Raw genomic sequence first — 26407 nt, forward strand, 5'->3', positions numbered from 1 at the left:
AGGCATTATACAGAGGAGACACTCTCCCATATTACATAACATAAAACAGGAGAATACGAATAGGAGGGGGGGGGGGTGCACAAGGGTCAAAGATAAGTACATTGAGATCAGGGGAAGCCCGGAACATCAAAGTTAGAGTTGGCAGGTGGTACACAAATATCTCCCCTGTATCGATTCCACAGACCCCACACTGAAGACCATTTACGGGGTCGGCCCCTCGCCACATAGACAGTCTTTTCACGGAACATGCACCAGTCCATATCCTCTTTCCAACCCTCGAGAGTAGGTGGGCTCTCGGATCCCCACTTTTGAGCTATATTACGCTTTGCGATCATGGCACCCAACATCGCTCACTTGGTCTGGGCCACATTTAGATCCGTCGGCTCCCAAATATTAAGGAGGCTTCTCCTAGCCTCTAGCCGCACAGTGATCCCCAAGACCCCACTCATCGTATTGTGTATCTCATTCCAGTATTCAACTATATATCGACATTCCGAGAGGACATGGAGGAATGTACCAACAAGACCACAACCTTTTCTGCACAAATCTGTTTCAGATAGCCCCATCCGAACCAGTCGGGGTCCAGTGACATACACCCTGTGTAGTATTTTCAGCTGAACAAGCCTTAACCTTGCTCGTATCGTGACCTCCTTCGGAAATGACACGGGTGACTGCCAATCCTCATCTATTTCAATACCATCTCGCATCCATTTATCCCTCACCTCCACAAGAAGATCTGCCCTATGATACATATTTTTTTTTGTAAATCAGGGAGATAGTCATCTCTGGCATATGACCATCCAAAATCCTGTCTTCTAGGGGTGCGGCCTCAGGCAGGTCTGTCTCCGCTGGCAGAGCTGCCTTCAGCGCGTGTGTGAATTGTGCATATCGGAAATACTCAGATTCCCCCAGCTCAAACTCCTTCTGTAGTTCTTCGAATGTTTTAATCCTCCCCTTCACCCAGATGTCACCAATGGTCGAGATCCCAATCAAGTCCCACTTATCAAACCCTTTTGTATGCCAAAACTTGCCTAGTTTTCCCGACGCAAATAGCGGGGTAGCCATCGTCAGTCGATCCCCCCCATCCCAATGAATTTGTGGCATCATGCCAAATCCGCACCGCATGTTTGGTAGGCCCCGTCAAGTTCACAATCAGAGACCTGTTATATAGTGCCCTATTATAATTACCTTCAGGGAAAAGCCACCTGTCCATCGCGTAACCAGGGTACGATACGGGCCCAAAAGTCCCATGATTGATGGCCGCCAGCTGAGAAACCCAATAGTAACGTTTGATATCGAGGAGGGCGATTCCCCATCATACCAAGGGAGCATCAGTTTGGCTAAGGCAATACGGGGCCTTCCCTCCCATAACAAACTACGCTGCAACCCTTCCACCTCTCGAAAATAACTAGCCGGAACCACATCTAACGTGTTTTGAAGGGCATAAAGGAAGCCGGGCAGAGATATCATTTTAAAAAGGGTTGCACACCCCAATAGGGATAGAGGGAGCTTCTTTCAACCGATTGTGTAAGCCCTCAGTCTGAGTAAAGGGGGAAGGAGGTTCCTGGTGTACCGGATTGTAGAGTTCAATGAGATTAAGATCCCAAGATACTTTAACTCTTCTGTGGCAATTTGAATAGGACAATTTCACGGGGGAACCGGAGCCTCCCTGCAAAGGACAAACAAAAGTGACTTCCTTCAGTTTATCGACAGCCCCGAATTTCTGCCAAAAGAGGCCAACAGGTCACATACTACAATTAGGGATTTCCAAGGTGAAGACAAATAAAGGAGAATATCGTCCGCATATAGCGAGATCCGGTCTTCCCACTGTGAAGACCATTGAATACCTCGAATCGAGGGCTCCCAGCGGATCCAGGCCGCGAAAGGCTAGAGGGCCAGCGAGAACAGAAGTGGAGAGAGGGGACAACCCTGTTGAGTGCCCCGCCCAAGACAAAATGGCACAGAGACCCGGTTGTTTACCACCACTTGTGCAAGAGGTTCAGTGTATAGCAGGCGCACCCAACGAATGAACTCCGGACCAAAGCCAAATTTAGCCAGAACTGCCCACAAATATGGCCATTCCACTGTGTCAAAGGCCATCGGTGCGTCAAGTGACGCTATTATGGCCGGCTCTCTTAGGGTATGGGCCCTGGCTATTACTCCATGCAGCCTGCGCAGGTTTAAAGCCGTGTTTCTGTGAGGAATAAAGCCTGATTGATCCGGGTGTATCAGCCCACTGATCACCTTAATCAATCTATTGGAGAGGAGCTTAGCAAGTATTTTAGGCTCTGCATTCAACACTGAAATTGGCCTATACGAGGCACAATTCGATTTCGGCTTGCCCTCCTTGTGTATAACCACGATAGAGGTAATCCTCTGATCATAGGGCAATATCCCAGTCTCCCGGGCCTCCACAAACATGTCCTGCAGGTAAGACGCGATCTTATCTGGCAGTAACTTGTAAAGCTCAATCGGGAGCCCGTTGGGTCCCAACGCCTTACCCACATTTAATGAGCGCACCGCCAGAGCCACCTCATTGGCCGTCAAGGAGGCGTCCATGAGATCCTGGTCCTCACTCGACAAGCACGGCAACTGCAAGTCCCGCAGAAGCAGTTGAGAGACTTCCTCCGGCAGATCTGATACCGATGTGTACACCGTCTGAAAATAATCAGCAAAACTGTCCACTATACTCTGTGGGTTTGTGAGTCGCATGCCCTCCGCAGTCACAATTTCCGGGACGACCCGATCTGCCCTATCTTTCTTATCCAACCAGGCAATAAGTTTCCCTGCTTTGTCTCCGACATCATATAACCTACCCTGCTGCTCTCTACTCAGGGCTCTGGCTGTATCCGTGACCAGTGATCTATACTCGAGCTGCTTAAGCTTCAGAACATGCAATTTAGACTGAGTCACCTCCTCCTCCAGTCCCGCCTCAAGGCGCGCTATTTCAACCTCTGCTTCGACAACGGTTTTATTCCTATCCCTTTTTCCCCCACTATCAGTGAGAGAGCCTAGCCTCTGATAACCGTCTCCCAAAGTGAAACCGAAGAGGTAACCGACCCAGTATCCTCCAAAAAATAATGATCCAAAGCTTTGATCAGTGCGTTCCGGATCTTAGGGTTGCGCATATGCCATGGATTAATGGGGGCCACACTACCTCCCGACCCCAAATTAATGCAAAATCGAAACCAGAGCAGAGAGTTGTCCGATATGCCCCTAGCGAGGTGTGTTGCCTCTGCAATGTAGGTTGTCTGGGCAGATGGCACCAGGCAATAGTCCAGACGAGAAAGGCTACCATGGGCACCAGAATGAAAGGTGTACTGTTTTTTGGTCCGGGTGAAGCAATCTCCAGCCATCCACCAACCCCATAGCTTCTAGAAAATCAGGCAACCACCTCTGAGCTCGCCCCGCATCCCTTGGAGGATATCTATCCATGGCTTCAGATACCACTGCATTAAAATCTCCTCCCAAAATCAGGGAGGTCCCTCTGGGAGATCACGGAGGAGCTTCCCCAAATCAGAAAAGGTTGTGGCTTGCATACCAGAGGGAACATAGACCGACAACAATGAGAGGGTGTGCCCCTCCCAACGACCCGTAACCCCAATGTATCTGCCTCTATCATCCTCAATTACTGAATCTATCATCAACGGGAGCGCCTTCCGAATCAGGATTCCCACTCCTCTAGATCCCGAGGTAAACCCTGCACGACTCACCAACTTATATCCCATTCTATGCATCGCTCTACATGTGTTCCCAACTAAAAGCGTTTCCTGGAGTAAAACCACATCAGGAGCATGACGTTTGAGGTACTGAAGCACCACACTGCGCTTGATTTTGTCCCCTTACCCATTAACATTCCAGCTCAAAACCCTTAGATCCCTACCCCCCATCATCACAAATGAAAAGGAAGTGGTCATCCTCCGCACCCAGCAACTTAAACATGCTAGCTTTCAATAGAATGCCCCGAGACTCGATGCCCTTGCTGAAAATAACAAAAAACACAATAAACTAAACAAAAGAACAACCAAACCCCCCCCCCCACGCAAAACCTCCCTCCACCCTGCACCCCTGCTCACGGTTTCGCTCGTCCCCAACTTGCAGTGTGCCTGTCGTCCTACAACTTAACTGATCTAACTAACTAAAAGATAGACCCCTGGAGGAGGATGACCCTTCGAATCCCCGCATGTCTCCAAGGATGTTACAGTTCCCGAAATCAGCCATTGACACACCACAGCCCCGGCCAACACTACCAAGCTAAGGCACTCCTCATTCTTGTTCTTGCGAGCCCTACTCCCCATCTTTACTGCGTCGTCGCGGAACCTCTTTAGAGGGAAGACTCTCCAACCAGTCCGAAGCAATTTCAGGATTGTCAAAAAAGTATTCCCGGTTGTCGTGTTCCACTCGCAACTTGGCCGGGTACAACATAGCGTATTTTAGGTCTTTGTCTCGAAGTCTCCTTTTGACACCCATGAAGTTTTGTCGCTGTCTCTGAACCGCCTGTGTAAAGTCCGGGAAAAAACTAAGAGGAGTTCTCGTACATCAGGGGGTCCCCAGTCCTGGAGGCCGCAGGATAGCGTCTCTGTCCCTAAAGTTGAGCACCCTTCCAATCATCGGCCGAGGTGGAGCCCCGGGTTTTGGCCTTCCGCTCGGAACCCTGTGCGCTCTTTCCACTGTGTAGAAACGTCCCCAGCCTTTCGGTTTCAGGTGGTTCAGTATATGGTCTTCCACAAAAATGTCTGCGGCTTGACCTTCTGCCTTTTCCGGTACACTGATCATGCATACATTGTTTCGGCGGGCCCTTACTTCGTACTGTTCCAACTTGCGGCATGTGGCCTCTCCCGAGGTCTTTAGATTACGAACCTCCTGTTGCAGCTGCGTCACATCCTCAGTGAGACTCGTCGCTTTGATGCCAAGTGATTTCACTTTTTTGCTGGTTTTGGTGAGGACCGCTCGGATCAGGTTGACCTCGATAGTGACCGTGTCCAACTTATGGTCTAAAGACTCCATCTTCTGACCGAGTGAGGACCTCACCCCTTCGATGGCGGCCACCACGTCCTGTAGTGTAGGCTCGGGTGAAGCAGTCTAGGTTTCTCCACTGCCTTCCTGCATCTTCCCAGGCCCAGAAGGCGACCCTTTAGACTGTGTATATCGATCCATCTTATTGACTTGAGTGTGTCTGACACCTCTAGTAGTTTTAGGCGGTTGTTTGTATGGATCAGATCTCGACGCCATTTTCAGGAGAGCAGGCAAAGCGCTACCAGCAAGGTGCAATGAAAACAGTGAAAGAGCGAGCCCTCTCACCCGCAGTGGACGGCCGGTCTCGACGAATATCCACTTTCGCAATGGCGCACACTTCCAGTCCTTTACTCAATGTCCGGGCCTCAGGATAGTCACCAGGACAGTTACCAAGCAAAATCGGGAGAAACCTGGCCCAAGATGGAGGGGGGCCGGCGACTTCTGGTTTCAGTCCCTGTTGTTGACAAACTCCAGCCGGGGTCCAACCCCAACTCGGCACCCAGGTTCCTGGGGCGAGTAGGCCGCAATCTTCTTGCCGCTATTTCTTCGGTTACCGGAGGCTCATCAAGACCCCGATTTCAGCATTCAGCACACTTTCAGTTCGGTAGTAGTAATCCACCATCGGGTAGCAGGATAAATAACAGGATATGCCCGGGGGCAGCGGAGATATCTGGAGCACTAAGCTCACGCGGCCATCTTGGACGCGCGCATAGCTCCTCCCCCTATCCGTGTCCTTCTTGATTGTTTGAAGGGCTTCTTGAATATGCGGGCCAAACAAAAACTCTCCGTCGTAAGGCATGTCCAATACCTTTGCTTGAACTTCCTGGTGGAACAAAGTCGCTTTTAGCCAGCCCTGTCTGCGTAAAACAGCCGCTCCTGCCAATTGTCTGAATCCAGTTGAGGCAACATCAACTGCAGAGTCGATCATCTCCGCCGAGATCCTTTCACCTTCCTGCAGGATTTTCAAAGCCTCCGACTTGGAGGGCTCTGGAAGCATGTTGATATATGGCGAGATGTCAGACCACATTTGCCGGTCATATCTGCCCAGTATGGCCAATGAGTTAGCAGCCCGGACTGTGGTCGCTGCCATTGTTGACACACGCTTACCAATTGCATCGAGACCTCTGACGTCTCTATCCGGTGGGGCTGTGATTGGAGAGGAAGGGTTTCTGGACCACTTCTGTGCAGCTTGTATGATTACCGAATCTAACTTCGGTTGTCCTATATGGCAAGCTGGATACTTCTCAGGAGCCTTATATTTCTTATCTATCCTTGGCAGGACTGGAGGAATAGATGCAGTAGTAGACATGACTTTAATCCCCTCCTTCCAAATGAAATCGATTATAGGTATCGATTTAACTTGTCTCCTTGGCTGATCCTTGAAATCATAAAGGAAGCATTCTTGTTGTGTAGCTTCCACGTTGATATGAAAGTGTTTTGTAGCTCTCTCCATGAGAAGATGAAACCCTCCTACGTCAACCGGAGGGGATTCAGAAGTAGCTGGTGGTGGAGAAGGTGTCTGAACTTGATAATCGTCCCACTCCAACATTATGGAACCTTCATCAACTTCCCCTTCTTCTCTCTCTTCTTCCTCAGAATAATGTGGTTCTTCAGGCTGATTGGATACTACAGGTGGGGGAGACTTTGGAGGTCTAAAATCCGATATTGGCGTTTGCACCACAGGTGTAGGAGGCACAGAGTCCGCTGACTCCGAAGGTGGAAAATGCCTGTAATAATCGTTGAGCATATGCTGAAGATTTGTTAGCAATGCTACTGGCATCTGAGCTGATGGAACAGTTGTTACAGGAGATGACACAAACTCAGGCGAATGATGGTCGTCTTGGTCGCCCTCCTGGTATTTGATGTTCAATTCAGAAGGACTTGTAGCCGTACCAAACCTTTCATCCATATCCGATTCCTCCTCACTGTCATCAGAGTCCAGTAACTTGTCAGGGACTTGAAGTGGTACCTTTTGAGGCGATAGGCATAGAGGATACAAAGGTTCTAGGCCAGGACCGCGTCTCTGGAGCAAAGATGGCTTTGGCCTGGATGCAAAAGCCGTAGACGGTGACCAAACCTGCATGGTGGTACATGTGGACAGTTGCGACGTCGACGGAGGCCCCATCGACTGGCTCTTCGACGGAGGTTTGGCTCCAGATGATAAGTCATTGTCGAGTATTGAGTTATCTTCGGCGACGAGAAAGATTTAGTTGCCGTCGAGAAAGATTTAGTCGACGACGGTGTCTTCGTCGACGACGGTGTCTTCGTCGACGACGGTGTCTTCGTCGACGACGCTGTCTTCGTCGACGACCGTGTCTTCGTCGACGGCGGTGATGGAACAGCCGTCGACGGTGGCGTCGACGGGATCTTCTTCAGCTTAGCCGTCGACGAGGCGCCGACTATGGCAGATGAAGATTTCTTAGTCGACGAGATAGGTCTAACAGCAACATAGACCATCGTTGACGGTGAAGATGCTGTCGACATTAACATTTCAGGCTTAGGTGAAGTAACATGTTACCGTAGACGTTGCGTCGACAGGGATCTTCGCAGACAACGGTATCGTCGATGACAGAGGCCGTTTCTGAGGTAAAGTCTTCTCAGAAGCCATCTTTTGAGGTAACTTTTTGGTTGTTCTTCTCGGGGACGTAGATGACCCAAGTTTGGCTTTAGCAGGGGGAGTAGCCTTAGAAGTGGAAGGCCTCTCAGACCCCTCAGAAGATTGTTGCCTCTTTACAATCTTAGCCCCAGGAGAAGATAACACCTCTTCAGCAGCTCTCTTTCTAGATGGTGTTGTAGATCCAGAGGCAATACTGCCAACCTCAGAAACAGAATAGTCTTGATCTTTCAGCTTTTGTAGCCACAAAAGCAGGTGACCTTCTGTCCCCGAGAGACTTCTGAGGGAAGGTCCTACAAATCTTGCAGTCCTTCACCTGATGGTCAGGGTATAGGCAATAAATGCACTTCTTGTGGGGATCTTCCATAAAAAGCCAGCGCTTACCACAAGAGTCACAAGGCCTGAACAAAGATTTCTTGGAAGTAGACATCCTCAAAACTAAATTCCAGAAGGAAAATAGAGAAGCACTGAGCAAAGCTCAGAGACTCCCTTCACACGACGTGCGGTAGAAATCTAAGAGCCTGAGCCTCTGAGGAGAACCTTCTGGTGGGTGCTGACTCCTGATTACCTGCAGTTTGGGCTGTACAAAATGACTAGGATGGTCATGTGTGGAAGTTTTTTCTCCTGTAGCTTGGGCTACTTTACTTCCTGGCTGGTTATTTACAAGGTTTTCTATGTTATTATGGCATTTTATTGCTTTTTTATGTACTGTGGGACTCCCACTCCGACGACAGGGAATGATTCAGGCATGTGAATCTATGAAAGACACCCCAATACTGGAGAACCTCATCTCTCTCTTTCTACCCTGTTGCTGAGGTTTGGGGGACTAGAACGATGGGCTAGCCCCAGGGCTCTCAGAGGGTTCAATCACCCCTAGCTCCAGAATCTTGTTGACTTCAGCTTTGATGCTTTCCTTGACTTGGTCTTCGGTTTGCCACCTGTCTTGCCACTGGCCTGACAGGTAACACAGGAGCTCACAAACTCCTTCACCTTATGATTCATCTGGGACCAGTAGAAGTGGCTAACTAGCCTTTCCCAAGTTTTGGTTTGACCCAGGTGTCCAGCTAGGGGTATGTCATGAGCTAAAGTTAGGAGGAACTTCTGGTACTTCTGTGACACTACCACCCTCCTGGTAGCTCCTGGATGGGGTTTCTTGCCTCGGCATACAGTAATCCCTCTTCCCAATAAGCTCTGTTGGGTACCACTGACATCTCCCTTTTCTTCTGAAGCTGCTTGCTGCCTCAGGATTTCAAGAGTGGGGCAGTCTCGCTGACCCTGGCACAGCTCTTCCCTAGTGTGTTCCCTGGGCCCAGGAGTCCAGCCTGGTAAGGCTCAAGCTCCAGGGGCTCAGTCTCCTCTAGGGTCTCAAGTCCTCTCCCTGTGGAGAGGAGTCCTGAGAGGCTGGCTGTGTAGAAACTGGTTCCCCAGTCTCCTTGCTTTTTCTCTTGGTTGGTTGGGCCATACTTTCAGGCTCCAACCTTACTTGTTCACCCTTTTATTTGCTCTGTGCTCTGGTTTGCACACACACCAGTCTAGGGATACCCAGCATGGCTGCATGGGTTCCTTGCTCAACCTCAGCCCAGGCTGAGGTTTCCAGATCATTCCCAAGCTAACAGTCAGCTGCCAATTGTGGAGAGACCACTACCAGTTTCAGGCCAGTAATCTCCCCCACCCTAATGTCACCGATCTCCCTCCTCCCTGCTCTGGCGAAGGTGGTTGAGAAACATGTTCAGCATACTCTTACCACCTTTATTGAGAATAACAACATTCTCCATGATTCCCAATCTGTTTACCGTGCTAACTATAGCACGGAGACAGCCCTCGTGGAGGTGACCTACGCCATCAGGGAGACGCTCGATCTGGGGGGAAAGGCTATGTTAGTCATGCTGGACCTGTCGGCGGCTTTCGACACCGTCCCACACGCAGGTCTCCTTTCAAGACTCAGGGAGATAGGACTGCGGGGGACGGTGTTGGATTGGTTTCAATCCTTCCTAGCCGACCGTCGACAGGTGATCTGGGCTCCACCGTTCTCCGCGGAAATGCCATCGCTAGAGGTTGGGGTGCCTCAAGGGTCCATTCTGAGCCCCACCATCTTTAACATCTATATGGCCCCTCTGGCGAGGGTAGCGGAGGCTTATGGGGCCAGGGTCATCTCATACGCTGATGACACCCAGCTCCTGTTTACTTGCAGGAAGGGAGAGGTTTTTGACGGCGACAGAATCAAAGACTGTCTGAGTGCAGTCTTTGCGTGGTTTCAGCGGCACAGCCTGAAATGCAACTCGGATAAGGAGTAGTTTCTGTCCTGTAACTCCAGTTCTGTAGTAGGGGTATCTCTGTTATAGTCATAATCTAGTGAATAGTCCCGCCCATGTGCGTGGACCCCGGCAATCAAAAATAATCTCTTAAGTTGTCAAAATAATGCAGAAACTGCAAAGACACTTAAGAGAGAATTTAAAGACAAATAATGCAGCCTATATCCACAGGCTACACTGTCCAGTACTTCAACTAGAAATTCCACCAAAAATCACCACACACAGCACAGCCTGCTAGTTTCTACCATAGAGAAACTTGCCTCCCCCAGTCAAAGACCCAGGAATGATAGAGAGGAAGGCAGGGACAGACAAGCCCCATAGGCTGCCATTATGTGGCTTAAATAGGATACTGTGCCTTTAAGAGAACTTTCCAGAACTTCTCCCAGTATCCCAGAATGCATAGCAGGTCCCTCTACTTTCAGTTCTTTTTGAAGGCAAAGCATGCCAGACCTGTCGCATTCAGTACATGATGAAAATCTCCACCGGGGAGGAGGGAGGGCGCTTATGACTATAACAGAGATACCCCTACTACAGAACTGGAGTTACAGGACAGAAACTACTCCTTCTGTAGTAGGGGATCTCTGTGTATAGTCATAATCTAGTGAATAGAATGGCAAGCCCATCCCCACACCAAAGCGGCGGTGGAGAAAAAATACATAACGCCACTACTGTGCGAACAAATTCCGCAGCGAAGCCTGCCCAACCTGAGCGTCTGCCCTGGCGTCAGCGTCCAGGCAGTAATGCTTAGCAAAGGTATGAACCGACTTCCAAGTGGCTGCCTTGCAGATTTCCGCAATCGGCACATTACGGAGCAGAGCTGTCGTGGCAGCTTTGCCCCTGGTGGAATGAGCCTTAGGCTTACCTCCTAAGGTCTTATTAGCCTTTTGGTAACACAATTGTATGCAGGACACAATCCACCTAGAAATGGACTGCTTCGAGGTCGCAAGACCCGTCCTGACCGACCCATAATTGATGAACAACTGGTCAGACCTACGAATATCCTTGGTTTTATCCAGATAAAATTTCAACACCCTCCTAACATCCAGAGAATGGAGAGACCTCTCCGCTGGGGACGAAGGGTTCTGAAAAAACGTAGGCAAAGTTATGGTCTGGTTGACATGAAAATCAGAAATAACCTTGGGAAGAAATTTAGGGTGAGTACGCATAACCTTAGCAGCATGAAATACAGTATAAGGTTCATTACAACACAACGCCTGAATTTCACTCACCCTGCGGGCCGATGTAATGGCCACGAGGAACGCCGCCTTCCAGGACAGGTGCTGCAATGAAGCCCTATGAATAGGCTCAAAAGGCTCCTTCATCAATCTGGACAGCACCACGTTCAATTCCCATGAAGGCGAGGGAAGCCTGACAGGAGGGAACACCTTCTTCAAACCTTCCAGAAAATCTTTGATCACAGGGATCTGGAAAAAGGAAGTCTGCGAAGGGCATTTCCTGTAGGCAGTCAATGCAGCAAGATGTACCTTAATGGAATGGACACTAAGGCCAGACTGCGCCAAATGTAAAAGGTAAGGAAGGATGACATCTTCCTTGCAGGTCGTAGGATCATGGTCGTTAGAATGGCACCAGATACAAAACCTCTTCCACTTGTAAGCATATGAAGTCCGAGTGGAAGGTCTCTTAGACTCCTTCAGTATGTCCATGCAGTCATCGGGCAGATTCAGATGGCCATATTGCACTATCTCAGGAGCCATGCCGCCAAACTCAAAGACGAGAGGTTGGGGTGTAACATCCGTCCCCCGAACTTCGTGAGAAGGTCCGGCCTGCACGGCAGCCGAATGTGAGGAAGGAGAGACCGGTGAAGAAGGTCCGTGAACCACCACTGCCTGGGCCACTCCGGGGCGATGAGTATCATCCGAGCTCTGGACCGGGCCAGCTTGATGAGTACCGCCGGAATCAGGGGAATGGGAGGAAAGGCGTACAGAAAGCCGTTCGTCCAGTTGATCCATAACGCATTCCCCAGCGTCCCTTGCTGGAAGTACCTGGAGGCGAAGTCTCTGCACTTGCTGTTTTCGGCGGTGGCGAACAAATCTACGTCTGGAGTTCCCCACCTTGCGAAGACTTCTCCTAGTACTTCGTCGTTTATGACCCATTCGTGGTTCTCCTGAAGCAGTCTGCTCAGTGCGTCTGCCTGAACATTCTGCACACCTGGTAGATGGGTGGCCGTTATCGTCAGTCCTCTGGCCAGGAGCCAGTGCCAGATCGTCTGCGCCTCCTGTGACAGAGTGCGCGATCTCGAGCCCCCCTGCTTGTTGAGGTAATACATCGTGGTGGTATTGTCCGTCTGTACAAGCAGAGAGTTGGTCTGGAAGGACGGAAGAAAGGCCTTCAGCGCCAAGTGAACAGATCTGAGTTCCAGGAAATTGATGTGATACGTGGCCTCCATCGGTGACCACGTGCCCTGAACCTGCAAAGTCCCGGAGTGCGCTCCCCATCCCAGAAGAGACGCATCCGTCACGACAGTCTGCGTGGGAATGTCCTTGTGAAAGGGAACCCCTCTGAGGAGATTCTCCGCCGAACACCACCACTTCAGAGACTGAAGAGCATGCAGCGACAGTCGAATCTTGTCGTCCCAAGATCCTTTCCTCTGATCCCACTGGTCCTCCAAGCACTCCTGCAGCGGTCTCATGTGCAGCCGTGCGTGTGGCGTCAGGAAGATACAAGAGGCCATCGATCCCAGTAGAGAAGACACCGTCCTCACTGTTGTAGATGGAGACGCCATGAGAGCCTGAGCCTTCCGAAGTAGCGATAATCGTCGCTCCTCCGAAGGAGACACGCTTGCTGACAGCGTATTGATGGAGGCTCCCAAGTACTGTATGCATTGGACCGGAGTCGGGACAGACTTGGCCATGTTGATGTGCAGCCCCAACTTGTTCAAGAGAACGCACGTCTTCTGGAAGTGTGCTCGCGCTTCCGAGAAGGAGGATGCCTTGATCAACCAATCGTCCAGGTACGGGTAGACGAACACCTTGTTCTTCCTCAGGTGTGCCGCTACCACCGCCATGCACTTCGAGAACGTTCTCGGCGCAGACTTCAGTCCGAATGGGAGTACTGTGTATTGATAGTGATTGGTGCCGACTTGGAACCGCAGGAACTTCCTGTGTTTGTGTGCAATGGGCACATGGAAGTAAGCATCCTCTAGGTCTATAGCGCAAAGCCAGTCCCCCTGTTGCAACTGAGGGTAAATCTGATGCAACGACAGCATGCGGAACTTTTCTCTGCGAATCCATTTGTTTGCCTGTCGCAAATCCAGAATGGGCCTGAACTCGTTTTTGTCCTTCTTGCGAACCAGGAAGAACCGGGAGTACAGACCTCTTCCTCTCTGAGACCGAGGTACGTCTTCTATCGCCCTTTTCCTCAACAGGATATCCGCTTCCGCCTGAAGCTCGCGCAGCTGAAACTGCGAGCTGACCGGGGGAATAGCTGGAGGAGGGCTGGTGAACCGAAGACTGTATCCATTGCAAACAATATTCAGCACCCACTTGTCCTGAGTAATTTTTCTCCACTCTGCCAGAAAAAGTTGGATGCTTCCCCCTACCGGAGTGGGTAACGGATCCGGGGGAAGTAAGTTCCTAGGGCCTAGGCCCCGCCTGGCCCTTGGGCGCCGGAGCCGACTGCTGGCCTCCCCTGCCCTTCTGCCGCTTCTGGAACGGCTTCCGGAACTGCTGCTGCTGCTGGGAGTGTCCTGAGGCCTGTCCTCGACCTCGGCCCTGTCCGCCGAACCGCCGTTGGAAGGGGCGGTACTGCTTCTTGGTCTCTTTGGGCTTTTCCAGGCCCACAGCCGTCAGCGTTTCGGCCTCCGCCTTCATGCGGGCCATTTCATCATCAGCATGTTTCCCGAAGAGGGTCTCACCGGAAAACGGCAGATTGGCCACCCTCTGCTGTGCGTCCGGTTTCAGGGACGTAAGCCGGAGCCATGCGTGACGCCGCTGGTTGATCCCGTGGCAAAATCCGTGAGCCGCCAACAGGGAAGAGTCCGCAGCCGCGCTGATTATCTGGTTGGCTACCAGCATCCCCTCACTCAGGACTTCCGTGAAGTCTTCACGCTGCTCCCGGGGCAAATGCTCCGCAAAGCGCTCAAGGGAGTCCCAGAGGGCGCGGTCGTAGCGACCCAACAAAGCCGTGGCACTCGCCGCTTTCATGGAGGTCGCGGAAGTACCACAAACTTTCCTTCCTGCCGAGTCCATCCATCTCGATTCCTTGTCCGGGGGAACCGTGGAGGTCGGGGTGGTGGCATGCTGCTTGCGGGCCGCCGTGACGATGACGGAGTCAGGTGGAGGCTCAGCTCTCAAAAAGGCCGGATCCGAGTCGGGAGCTCGGTACTTCTTAAGCAATCTCGACAGGGCCGCCCTCGTCACAGCCGGGGTGAGAAACAGAGCCATAGCAGGTTCTTCCAGGCCCGGCACCAGGGGCAGGAGAGGACGAGACAGATGCCTCTGATGCAGCGTCTCGAAGATGACCGATGTCTTCGGTGTAGGCACCGTCAGGGAGATGCCGAGCTTCGCTGCGCCCCGCAACAGTACGTCCTGAAAGGCCACCAGGTCATCTATCGGGGACACTCTGGTGTCCGGAGACCCCGATAGGGTAGGTGAATAATCCCTGGTCCCAGAGGACCTCGTGTGAGAGCGAGACTCGCGCCTCCTGTGGCGGTGCCTCGATCTCGTGGATGATCTGTCCTTCCGCCCAGAGCGAGAGCGAGACCTGCCAGCTCGTGGGCGCTCCTTCGGTTTGCGCGGAGGGGTCTTCCTCGGCTCATCACGAGGAGTCTTCGGTTCCTCCCGGGGTTTCGGAGTCCCCTTGGGAGGAGCAGGCAGGGACGGCAGGGAAGTGGACCTCGGAGGAGGAACCTTCGGCTGCGGTGCGGGCCCATGCGGAGGGACCGGAGGTGGAGAAGTGTCCCCTGAAGGCAGTGGTGGTTTGGGCGGAGGGTCCTCCTTAGGAACGGGGGGAGGAGTCGGAGTCCTGGGCCGGGACGGAGTGTACACTTCCGAGTACACCGAGCCCGGTGTCCCTCCAGGCGAGGGGCGCGGAGAGCCATCCCCATCCGCAGGTGACCTCTTCCTCTTGCGACCACCGCTGGAGGCAGCGTGACTCCTGGGACTAGAGTCCCTTTTTCGCCGTTTCGGAGCGGGTGACCTGCTCCCCGACGCTGACCGCTGTCTGCTGGACGCAGAACGACGCTTCTCCGGCGTCTAATGACGTCTCCTGGACTCCGGCGTCGAGCGCCGTCTTCTCGGCGTCGACCGCCTCCTCCTCGGCGTCGAACGTCGACTCCTCGACGTCAACCTTCGTCGTCCTCTCGACGTCGGGCGGTCCGCCCTCGACGACGAGCGCCGCCGTCGCCTTGATGTTCCCGACGTCGAGGAGCCCCTCGACGTCGATCGGCGGTGTCGCCGCGACGGAGATCGACGGTGTCGCCTCGACGACGACCGACGGCGTCGCCTCGACGGCGAGCGTCGGCGCCGCTTCGACGGCGAGCGTCGATGTACGTCACTGTGCCTTCGGCGTCGGTATGATCTCGACGTCGACGAAGACGATGACGTCGACGGCGGCCTCGACGTCGGTTTCTCCTTCGCCGTCGAGCCGTCGCGCCGTCTCGACCCGGAGCCCCGGGGAGAAGGGGAGCACGCCGTCGTCATCCCTCTCGACGCCGTCGTCGATGCCATCGACGCCGACGGAGAATGGGATCGTTGGCTGGACTTCCTGCCCCTGGGGAGCCCCCCAGGGGCCTCAGCAGAGGCAGAGGGATCCCTCCCAGGCTGCCCAGACCCACCTGCAGCACGTTGGCGCCTATCCTCCAGGCCAGCCAGCCTGATCTTCAATCTGTCCCTGAGGGTCCTAGCAGAAAGTTGCTGGCAGATAACACACTCCTCAGGGCCATGATCTTCTGGAAGGCACACGATGCAGACATCATGGGGGTCGCTCTTGGCCTTCTTCCTCTCACATGCTGGGCACTTGACAAAAAGGCCAGGCATTTCGGAGCCCCAAAACGCCTAAAAACAGCACAAAAGTGAGAAGAGAACACCAAGCAGTAACTGCAACACTTTTAAAAGTGAAAAGTGCAAAAAACGAATTCAATAAACCCTTGCAAAAGGGAGAGCTCAATGCCAGGGTCCTGTAAGCAGGAGCCGGAAAAAAGAACTGAAAGTAGAGGGACCTGCTATGCATTCTGGGATACTGGGAGAAGTTCTGGAAAGTTCTCTTAAAGGCACAGTATCCTATTTAAGCCACATAATGGCAGCCTATGGGGCTTGTCTGTCCCTGCCTTCCTCTCTATCATTCCTGGGTCTTTGACTGGGGGAGGCAAGTTTCTCTATGGTAGAAACTAGCAGGCTGTGCTGTGTGTGGTGATTTTTGGTGGAATTTCTAGTTGAAGTACTGGACAGTGTAGCCTGTGGATATAGGCTGCATTATTTGTCTTTAAATTCTCTCTTAAGTGTCTTTGCAGTTTCTGCATTATTTTGACAACTTAAGAGATTATTTTTGATTGCCGGGGTCCACGCACATGGGCGGGACTATTCACTAGATTATGACTATACACAGAGATCCCCTACTACAGAAGTCTGAGTTGCTCTTTTTTGGCTGTGCCCCTGATCCTGGCTGGAAGTCGTGGTGGCCCCAGGACATGTTCCCTCCTGAGAAGTCATCCTCCCAAGTGAAAAATCTTGGAGTTGTGTTTGATGACGACCTCTCTTTCCGACCCCATATTATGGGGCTATCTGGGAAATGCTTCGGCATCCTCAAGATGCTTAGGAAATTCCTTCCACTGCTCTCCCCACAATATCGTAAGACCGTAGTCCAGGCGCTTGTGGGGTCTCGTCTAGACTACGCAAATGCTCTCTATCCTTGTTATTGGTATTGCTGTCACCAGAGATGGGGGCTAAGCCCATCTCTTTACTTTCTTTTTCTACAGCCAGGAGTCTGGTCTCTAGGTCTAATTTCTTGGCCAAGTTTGCTAAGAAGTTGTACTCTCCATTGGGGTTCTCCCCAATGTATTCTCTGGGGCCAAGCCCACCTGTGTGGTTCTCAGGCTCCCAAAGGCTAACTCTTGGAGTCAAGGGTACAGAGACCCTTTCTTCGCTAGGAATCATGGGGTGTGGGGGGGGGGGGGGAGGGGGAATCATAATCATCCTCCTCATCCACTCCTCCTCTGGCTGGGTGTCACCCTGCTCAGAGGGGTTGTCTTTTGCATATTCAGCCAGGAGCTCCTGGAGCCCTTGTTTGTTTGGATGCAGACCTACAGCTATTTTGCATAGGGCCCTCAATTCCTTGAAGTCCAAGTGCAAGTAAGGTGTTAGGTCGAGTTCCTCCACCATGTTTACATTATCTTCACTAACAGCTGGGTTCTTTTGAGACATTCAAACCTGACAGTTCTAACCCTCTACCATAACTTGTAGTGACTTATTTTTCAAACATTCTTAAGCAAGGCCCTACCAGACTTTTAGTATTTTTGGAAAACACCAATTTCAGAATTCTAAAGGCAACTTATGAGTTCTGTCGTGTGATTAGATGGTAACCAAGTAGTCCAACAAATGCAAGTTTGTATCCCACCGCTGATTCACCAATGTGAGAAAGTGGCTCTATATATACTGGACAATAAGGAAGGTAGAACAGAGGTTAAAGTCAGGAATGACCTTACTCTCCAAAGTGGTAGCTTGGTGGAGCAGTAAGGCAGTACCAGAGGGCAGTGCAAAGCATTTGTTGTACACACTCAGTCAGCAAAAGATTTCACACACTCAAAGACTGAACTCCAGGCCAATGGTTGTTATATCCAAACATATAGTTTTATTTTTAGAACCAGCAGGCATAAACATATACATTGGTAGGTATGAATACTTTCATGTAATTACTTTGCAAGGAAGCAATAAGGTATGTGAACCCAATAGGTAAAAGGAGTTGCTGAAGGCAACACAAGGCTAAACCCACTTTAGCATTTAGCTCAGTAGATCATCATAAAAGTACAGTTAATTACAGTGTAGATTACTTTAGTAGTTCCAGGTCTAACTCCTAGATTCAGTCCTGGGGTCTAATCTGAAACCAGATTAGCAAAAACGTTTTAGTTACTGTAATGAATTTTCCTGAATATAAAGTGGTTTTAAAAGTTCACACTTAGAAACTTTTCAATGTAAATCTGACAATGTTATTCAATGGGAGAAAATTCAAGTTGCAGGTAAAGTACGATCGCGTTACTTTTGTAATCCAGCACTAGTCTCCTAGGGCCAGCACTGGGGTCTTAACTTAAAACAGGTAGGTAATTTCGTTTCAGTATTTCGTATGGTTTTTAAAGAATATTTCAAGTTTTCAAAAGCAGACATTTAGTAGAAATTTCATAGAAAAGCAGACAATGGGTTCCTATGGAGAAAATACAGATTACTAGTAAACCCGGTAAGGATTACTTTTGTGGTTCAGTACTGGGCTGAAAGGTACAGTACTAACTTCTCCCCTGATCACAGGTGAGTACTTCGGAATTCGGCTGATTTTGTATGAATATTTTCAGTTTTCAAAACTTCACACTTAGAACATTTTCGAGTCAAAATTGGTCAATGTTATCCAATGGCAGGTAAGTGGGTTACCGGTTTCCAGGTGAGTACTTGGCTGGTGAAGTTCTGGTTCTGGGCATAGACTCAGGGGTCCCCCAAGGTCAGGTAGGTACAGCTGGTTCAGCTCCAGCAGCACAGGGCCGGCCGGATGCAGAAGTAGTTAGGCCCAATGATATCCAATGAGGGAAAGGGGGCCTTCGGTTGGTGGCTGCTGGCTAGCAGGCCACGCGGCTGTGGGAGCTGGGCTCCTGGTCACTTGCTCAGGGCAAGGGGGGGAAGTAGGATAGGATAAAGGTGGCACAGCCAGCGGCACTCGGAGGCTGGGTGCAGGGGGCTTTTGAGCAGTCGGGTGCTCAATGTTATCTAATGGGAAAGGTCAAAAAGGAACTAAGACTGTAGGCTCAGGGGCAGAGATTCTCTAGGGGCGACCAGCACTTCGAGAAGTAAGTTGGGATCTTGGAGCACAGGTAGGTACCCCAAAGGGAGGCACAGGGGGCGGTAGGGCGTCGGGTGCAGGGGTGTCGGAAAAGCTTACCCTCAGCTGGTCGCGGTTGGGGTGTCCCTGGTTCAGAGTCTGCGGGCGTCGTCTGGTTCGTCGAGGAGGGTCTTTGGGCACTGGACTTCGCGTCCCAGTCGCCGGGGGGGCATCCTCGTGGTCTTGACCCGGTTGGGCCCGGACCGGGCTCGGCGGGTGCAGAGTGGGCTGGTCCGGAGCTTCCTGGCTGGCACCAGGTGGGAGTCGCAGTCTTTAAGAGGGTCAAAGTAGGCAGGTCCTCTGGGTGTCCCAAGGTTGCTGTCCGCAGGAGTCGCTGGGATTAGGCAGGAGCAGGTTCCAGGATCGACAGGCCAGTAGGGCTGGGGTCAAGTTAGTTGTTGTCGTCGTCCTGTTAGCAGCTGCACGGCGGGTCTTCTTCTTTATCTTCTTTTCGTATCGGGATCTGAGGAAGGTAGGTTCAGGGAGCCCCCAAATACTGAATTTACGGGCTTTACAGGGACCAATGGGTCCCTGTCCTGGGGTGAGTATACCCCCTAGCCTGTGGACGGGGGGCAGGAGCCTAGCTGGGATTGGGCAGGGCTCCCCATCTACAAGATGGCTGGGGTTGTGCTTCACCAAGTCTCCCCCACCTGAGGGATGGGGTTGGCACAGGCTGGCACTCCCCCTTCCTGATGTAGATTTTCCCACCAGAGTTGGGGTCAGAACTGGTGGAGGCCAGTTGCTGGGTACAGCAAATGGTCTGGAGAAGCTCACAGAGGCAGCATGCCTTTGAAGCTTCCCACTGCCCATCCTGGGGGAGGAGACCTAGCACCTCGCACAGGACGTGCATTGTTGCAGGCCCTGGAGAAAGGGGGGCTCTCCACCCAGGGGTCCAGCAACATGTCTGCTGTGTGGCAGCCTCTGCAGCCACTCAGCCTAGACGTGGATTTAAGGTTAGGTTTTTAGAGGGCATCTTTAAGATGCCCTCGGGTGCATTTCACATTAAATCCCACACTGGCATCAGTGCGGGTTTAATGTGCTGAGAAGTTTGGTACTAAACTTGTTAGCCTTCAGTGTGGCCATTATGGTGCTGGGGAGTTCGTAATGACAACCTCCCAGCACCATATACTCTTAATGGCATCACTGCACTTAGTGCCCAGGAATGGCTCTGGGTACTATAGGGGCACAGGGCTCATGCACCCGTGCCCACACCTCTGGCATAGGGCACCAAGCTAGAGGGGTGACTGAAGTATGCCAGCGCAGTGGGTTCTGTGGGCATGGTTTAGTTCTGTACTTAGGAACTCAGCCTGCAAAGGCAGTGTGTGGGTGCCAGGGTACAGGGCCCCTGAGGGTGGCACAATACGTGCTGGAGCCCTCAGGGGTCTTCTCTGGTCACCATGCCCTGGGTACCTAGGGCACCATTTACTAGGGGCCGACAGGTGGCTAGAGATGCCAATTGGGTTTCTAGTTTCAGCACAGTTTTAGGGAAGGAACACAGGCCCTGGGTACCTGGCTGACAGGAACCCAGGGAACACTTAGTCAAAGCACATCAGCAGTTCAGAAAAAAGTGGGGGCATACCAAGGCAAGAAAGATGGCACTTTCTCACAGTTCGCTAGTGAATCCAGAAAGATCTTCAAGCTGCAAAACTACACGGACAGGCAAGAAACTATTAGTTTTGCAGCGTGAATCTTTCTGGATTCACTATGCTGTGCATAGACTTTGTAGCGGTTTGTTCGTTTGAGGCGGCTGGGTGGAAGATGAGCGTTGGTTGCTGAATATATATTCTGAAGCACCTTGTGCTTCCTTGCTCATTTGCATATTCACACAGTAGTGCTTAGTGAACGTGTGCACTGAAGCCCATGTTGCCGCCAGGCATATGTCTTGGATGGGTGTGTTAGCCAGGAAGGCTATTGTTGCACCCTTCTTTCTGGTAGAGTCGGCTTGTGCCCCTTCTGCTTGTTCTTGGCCTGCCTGTTTGTGGCAGAATTGTATAGTTTGTGCGATCCATCGAACAATGGTTTCCTTTGTTACTGGTCTACCCAGGAAGCTGCTTGCGAAGGACACAAAGAACTGCTTTGTTTTTCTGTGCTCCTTGGTTCTTGCAATGTAATGCATCAGTGCTCTTCTAGCGTCCAGAGTGTGCAGTGCCCTCTCTGCGCTTGTGGATGGTTTCTGAAAGAAACTTGGTATCGGTATTGTTTGGTTCATGTGAAACCTTGACAACACCTTTGGCATAAAGTGTGGGTCAGTTCTCATTACCACCCTATCACTGTGTATCTGAATGTAGGGTTCTTGCAGTGTTAGCGCTTGTAGTTCGATTATCCTGCGCAGCGAGGTGATTGCCACCAGAAAGGTTGTCTTCATTGCCAGCATTTGTAGGGAGGCCTTATGGATGGGTTCAAAGGGCACTTTCATGAGCTCGTTAGGACTAAATTAGGGTTCCATGCCGGTGGTGGTATCCTTTTAGGTGGTGCGATCAGTTTTGCCACTTCCAGGAATCTCTTTACTATTTGTGATATAAAGAAGCCCTTTCCTGTCTCTCCTCTTGTGTAGGCTACTATCGCTGCTAGGTGTACTCTTAGCGAGGATGAACTTAGTTTTGTTTTCAGCAGGTGCGTGATATCTTAGCACCGTTGATTCCCTTGTCATCTTCTTGTGTAGTTTCTTCTTGCTGCACCATTGTGTGAACCTTTTCCATTTTGCCACATACCATTTACGTGTGGTAGGTCTCCTACCCTCTCGTAGCACCCGGAGGGTGCTCTCCGGGAGTCTTAGATGTGCAAACTATGTCCTCAGGAGCCATGCCGCTAGGTTGAGGCTATCCGGCTCTGGGTGCAGAACTTCACCGTTATACATGGAGAGTAAGTCTTTTCTTTTCCCAAACTTGTGGGGTGGTCCCTGTGCCATTTACATTATTTGTGAGTACCAGGTCTGCCTTGCCCACTGTGGTGCCACCAGGATCAGTGTCATGATGCTGGTCCTGCACTTGTTGAGTACCCTGGGTATTAAGGGTATCGGGGGAAAAGCGTAGGCAAATGTTTTCGACCAGCTTTTCCATAGGGCATGCCCCTGGGATTGTACCCCTGGTTGCGAAGTTTCGGCATTTTGCATTCGGGTGTGTTGCAAATAGGTCTATCGTCGGTGTTCCCCACCTCCTGAATAGCCTTTGCGTTTCTTGTGCGTGGAGTTCCCACTCGTTGGATGCTGACGTCTGTCTGCTGAGCCTGTCCGCTTCCACATTCTCCTTCCCTGGTAGGTGTACGACTAGCAAGTCTATTTTGAGCGGGCTGGCCCATCTCCATATCTCCTGTGCTAGGTTAGATAGTGGGGCTGATTGTGTTCCTCCCTGTTTGTTGATGTAGAACATAGTTTTTGTGTTGTCTGTTTGTATCAACACCCTCTGGTTGTACAGTTTTTTTATGGAAGGCCCTCAGAGAAAGGAACAGTCTTCAGCTCCAGGTAAATGTGTCTGACCGCATCTGCTGGAGTCCACAGACCCTTCACCCTGAGCTTGCTCATATGTGCTCCCTATCCCATCTGGGAGGCGTCTGTGGTGATGGTCACCGTTGGGGTTGGTGGTGTTAAAGGCTTCCCCTTTGTGATGTTCTCCTGGTTCCACCATGTTATCTACTCCTGCACTGCGTGCATTACAACCACTAGATCTTCCCAACTCCCTGTAGCTTGTGAACATTGTTGTTGCAGCCATTCCTGGAATGGTCGTATGTGTAGCCGTATATTGGGGACTAGGTGTATACAGGACGCCATCATCCCCATGATCTTGCTCGCTGTCCTCACTGTCAGAGCACTCCACTTCTGGTACTGACGTGTCTCCTTCAGCAGGGCCAGTGTTCTCTTGTCGCTGGGGAACACTTTGCTCTGTATGGTGTTGATCTGTGCCCCCAGGAAGATCTTCACTTGTTCTGGTTCCGTTGAGGATTTTCCCCAGTGTATGGAGAATCCTAGATCCGTTAGCTTTTTTGTGACCCGCTGTGCGTGCTCTTTGCATGTCTTGTGGAAGCTTGCTTTTATGAGCCAGTCGTTGAGGTAAAGGTATACATGAATCCCTTGCCTCTGCAGGTACGCCGCCACGGCTGCGAGGAATTTGGTAAATACCCTTGGTGCGGATTTAAGTCCGAAGGCCAGGGCTGTGAACTGGTAGTATTCTTTGTTGATGGTAAATCTTAGTAGATGCTTGTGCTGTCTGTTAAGGGGAATGTGCAGGTAGGCATCTTTGATGTCTATGGTGGACTGAAGTCTCTGTCGCTTATCTGAGGAATGACCTCCTGTAGGGATGTCATTTTGAATTTTTGCGTCTTTATGTACTTGTCCAGGAACCATAGGTCCAGGATGGGTCTTAGCGTTTCGTCTACTTTTGGTACCAGGAAATAGTTTGAGTACACTCCCTAGTTCCTTTCTCTGAATGGAACAGGTTCAATGGCCTCCTTTTGGAGAAGTTCTTGTGCTTCTTCTAGAAGAAGCGCTCGCTCTTTCCCTGAGTGCGCCCTTCTTTTTGGCTTTCGGTTCGGCGGTCTCTTCTCCAACTATGCAGTATCCGAACTGTATGAGGTCGAGTATCCATTTGTCTGTAGTTATTTTCTTCCACTTCTGGAAGATATGTTTTAGCCTGCCTCCTACTATGTTACATGTTCGGTGATGTTTGGCTTGTGTAATCCCCTCTTTTTGGTCCTGTGGTGCCTCACCCTCGGAGGAGTTGCGTGGGTGGGCACGCTTCGCGTGACGGAGTCACTTTGAGGTGGGTTGTTGGCGCCCGACCCTCTTCTAGTCTGTCCACGTCCATTCGCCCAACAGCGAAAGGACTGGCCCCGAGGCTGGTACTGCCAATTTTGTTTTTGCTGTCCCTGCTGGGCTGAACTGTCGCCCTGGTGGGTTTGCTGGAATGTCTGGTGGGACGTTCCCAGCTGGTTTCCCCCTCTTCCGTTCGGTCTCTGTGTTGGGGTACCCCTTCTCATCCCTCTGAATTGCAAGGCCCCCATGGACCTTGTAGTTTCGTTTTCTTTATTGAGCTGGGTGAGTTTTTCATCCACCGGCGTCCCAAACAGTGTCTCTCCATTGAAGGGAGTGCTCAGAATGTTGTTCTGTACTTCTGGCTTGAAGCCTGAGATCCTCAGTCAGGAATTTCTTCTCTCTGGACTCCTTATCATCATCATCATCAGCCTGCTGGATGTGTCAGCCCCATCCAAGGCTGTCCTCAGGCAAGAATTTGCAATGTTCTTTCCTTCCTCCACCAGGTGTAAAGCTCTTTGAGGATATTGCTAGGGGAGGTGCTTGAGTAGGTGTCAGACCTGGTCCCAGTTTTGGCACTGGTGCCAGTTCAGTAGGGCATTTGAGTTTGTCATGCGCCAGCATACCGCTGCGTTCCTCTCTATCTTTCTCCCTGTTAGGTCCATCCTCCTGCTTTCTTTATCTGGTGGTGGGCCTGATGTTGGGACGTTTGACCTCTTCCTGGCTGTTGCCGAAATAATGGAGTCTGCTGTGATGGATCCTCGTATGTAGGGAGGGTCCTTGGAGGAGTGCTTATACTTCTTCTCCGTCCTAGGCGTGATTGACCCGCATGTTACTGGGTCTTTGAACGCCTCCCTCCCTTGGTGCATGACACTCTAATGCATGGGGAGGAACTGGCTCCTTGTTTGAGTGGGGAGCAGGGTTTCCAAGAGGAAGTCAGCCTTTGGTTTTTCCTCATCAATCTTGGCTTCTAACGCTGTTGCCCCGTTCTTGATGACCATGTTATAGGCCCCAATGGCATTCGGCGGTGAAGGCCTCGAAGGATATGCCTCCACGGGCTCTTCCGGGTTTTCGGCGTCGAGATCTCGCCACTCCAGGTCCTGCGTCATCGAGGATGCCGAGCTGAAGCTCGTTCCTTTGTCCTCGTCGCCCTCTTCCTCGTAGTAAAGGCCCTCTTCCTCTGGATGTTCCTGGGGTTCGGGTGTTTTCGGCGGCTCTTCAGCGTCAAACTCCTCTTTTCCCTATATTTTGATGACGGTCGTCGGCGGCTTAGACAGGATCGTGAATCTTTTCATTTTCTCGTCGAACTCTCTCTTCCTTTGCAGGATGTTCTCCATTTCAGCCTCGAGCCTTCTCTTCTTTCTCTCCAGCTCGGCGACATGCTCGGCGTCGAGCGTTTCGGCCGATCTCTTCAACGTAGTCGTGACGTCGAAGCAATCTTCGAGTCCTTCTCTTTCAAAGTCTAGCGGTCCTTTTCGGGGACGTGCTTCGACAACCTTGGCTTTTCGCCGGTCTTAGCAGCCTGGGAGTCCTTTTGGAAGGATCCGCTGGGCTGCTTGTCCTTGGAAGCAGCTACTGCCGACGAAATTTTCGGCGCCGGTGCTCCCTTCGAGGACTTAGACTGTTTTCGGAGAGTCTGGTTCAGGCCTTCGCGGCTGTCAAAGTTTTAGGGTTCGACGTCTCTCCTACCTCTTTAGACGTTTTCTTATCGGCCTCCACAATGGTATAGTCATCTGGTCCCTCGGCGATATTGTCCTCTTCGTCACTGGAGAGGCCTAGGTCCCGGCGCGACAGAGGTTAGCCCATGCCTTTCTTGTTGTAGTTGGCTCTCCTCTGTCTCTCTAACCCAGAGTGTTTTCAGGGTGAAGGCGGAGCAGGCGTTGCAATCCTTGCTCTCGTGGTCGACCGGCAGGCAGAGGTTGCAGACCGGGTGCTGGTCCTTCTGTGCGTATTTGTGGTGGCAGTTACGACAGAATTTAAACGGGGTCTTGTCCATTCCTGTGCTCAGGGGGCCCCCTGTGTGCGCATTCTCCGTTGGACGTCGAAGATCTCAAAGTTCTCCTCCTTCTTCGTCGTCCCGGCTTGGTGATCTTGTTCTTCGGTATCTTCTCCAAACTTTTCTGTGAAATTGTCGTCTTTTTCCTCTTTTTTTCAAAAAGCTCTGGAGCCTCTCGGTGACGATAAAGACCCAATGGCGGGAAAAAATAATCTGAAGATGGCGCCCAAGGGTGGGAGCTTCCGCAGGAAGCGTGTCGACGTCGCAGGAAGTACACCAAAAGGTGGAACGTCGACGCCCACCTGGGCTACGGATTTTTTTTTTTTTTTTAAAAAGAGGCTCCCCGGCCTGACTCCTCCACACAAGACCACCATAATAGAGATAAGACTCCCTCCCAGCAAGATAGGAACTGGGATTGCTCAAATAGAAACTGACTCTGCCCTTTCCTGTTCCTAAAGCAACAGCAACTAACAGAGGACTATCGTATCTATCTCCCCTATTCTGGCGGCCATTTTAGAGTGGTCTCGCTCTCTCTGTGGCGGCCATCATGGACTAGTCCTTCTCAATATATGACCATACCTATGAACTGGCCTCTTTAGACTAATCTCAACTACCGAGTGTCTGCCATTTATTGCAATATTATACTTACACTTGTATTTAATGCACCGATTGCTACCTCATATTTCTGG

Source organism: Lissotriton vulgaris, chromosome 3_1, assembly GCF_964263255.1.
Source record: "Lissotriton vulgaris chromosome 3_1, aLisVul1.2, whole genome shotgun sequence".
NCBI classification, from domain to species: Eukaryota; Metazoa; Chordata; class Amphibia; order Caudata; family Salamandridae; genus Lissotriton; species Lissotriton vulgaris.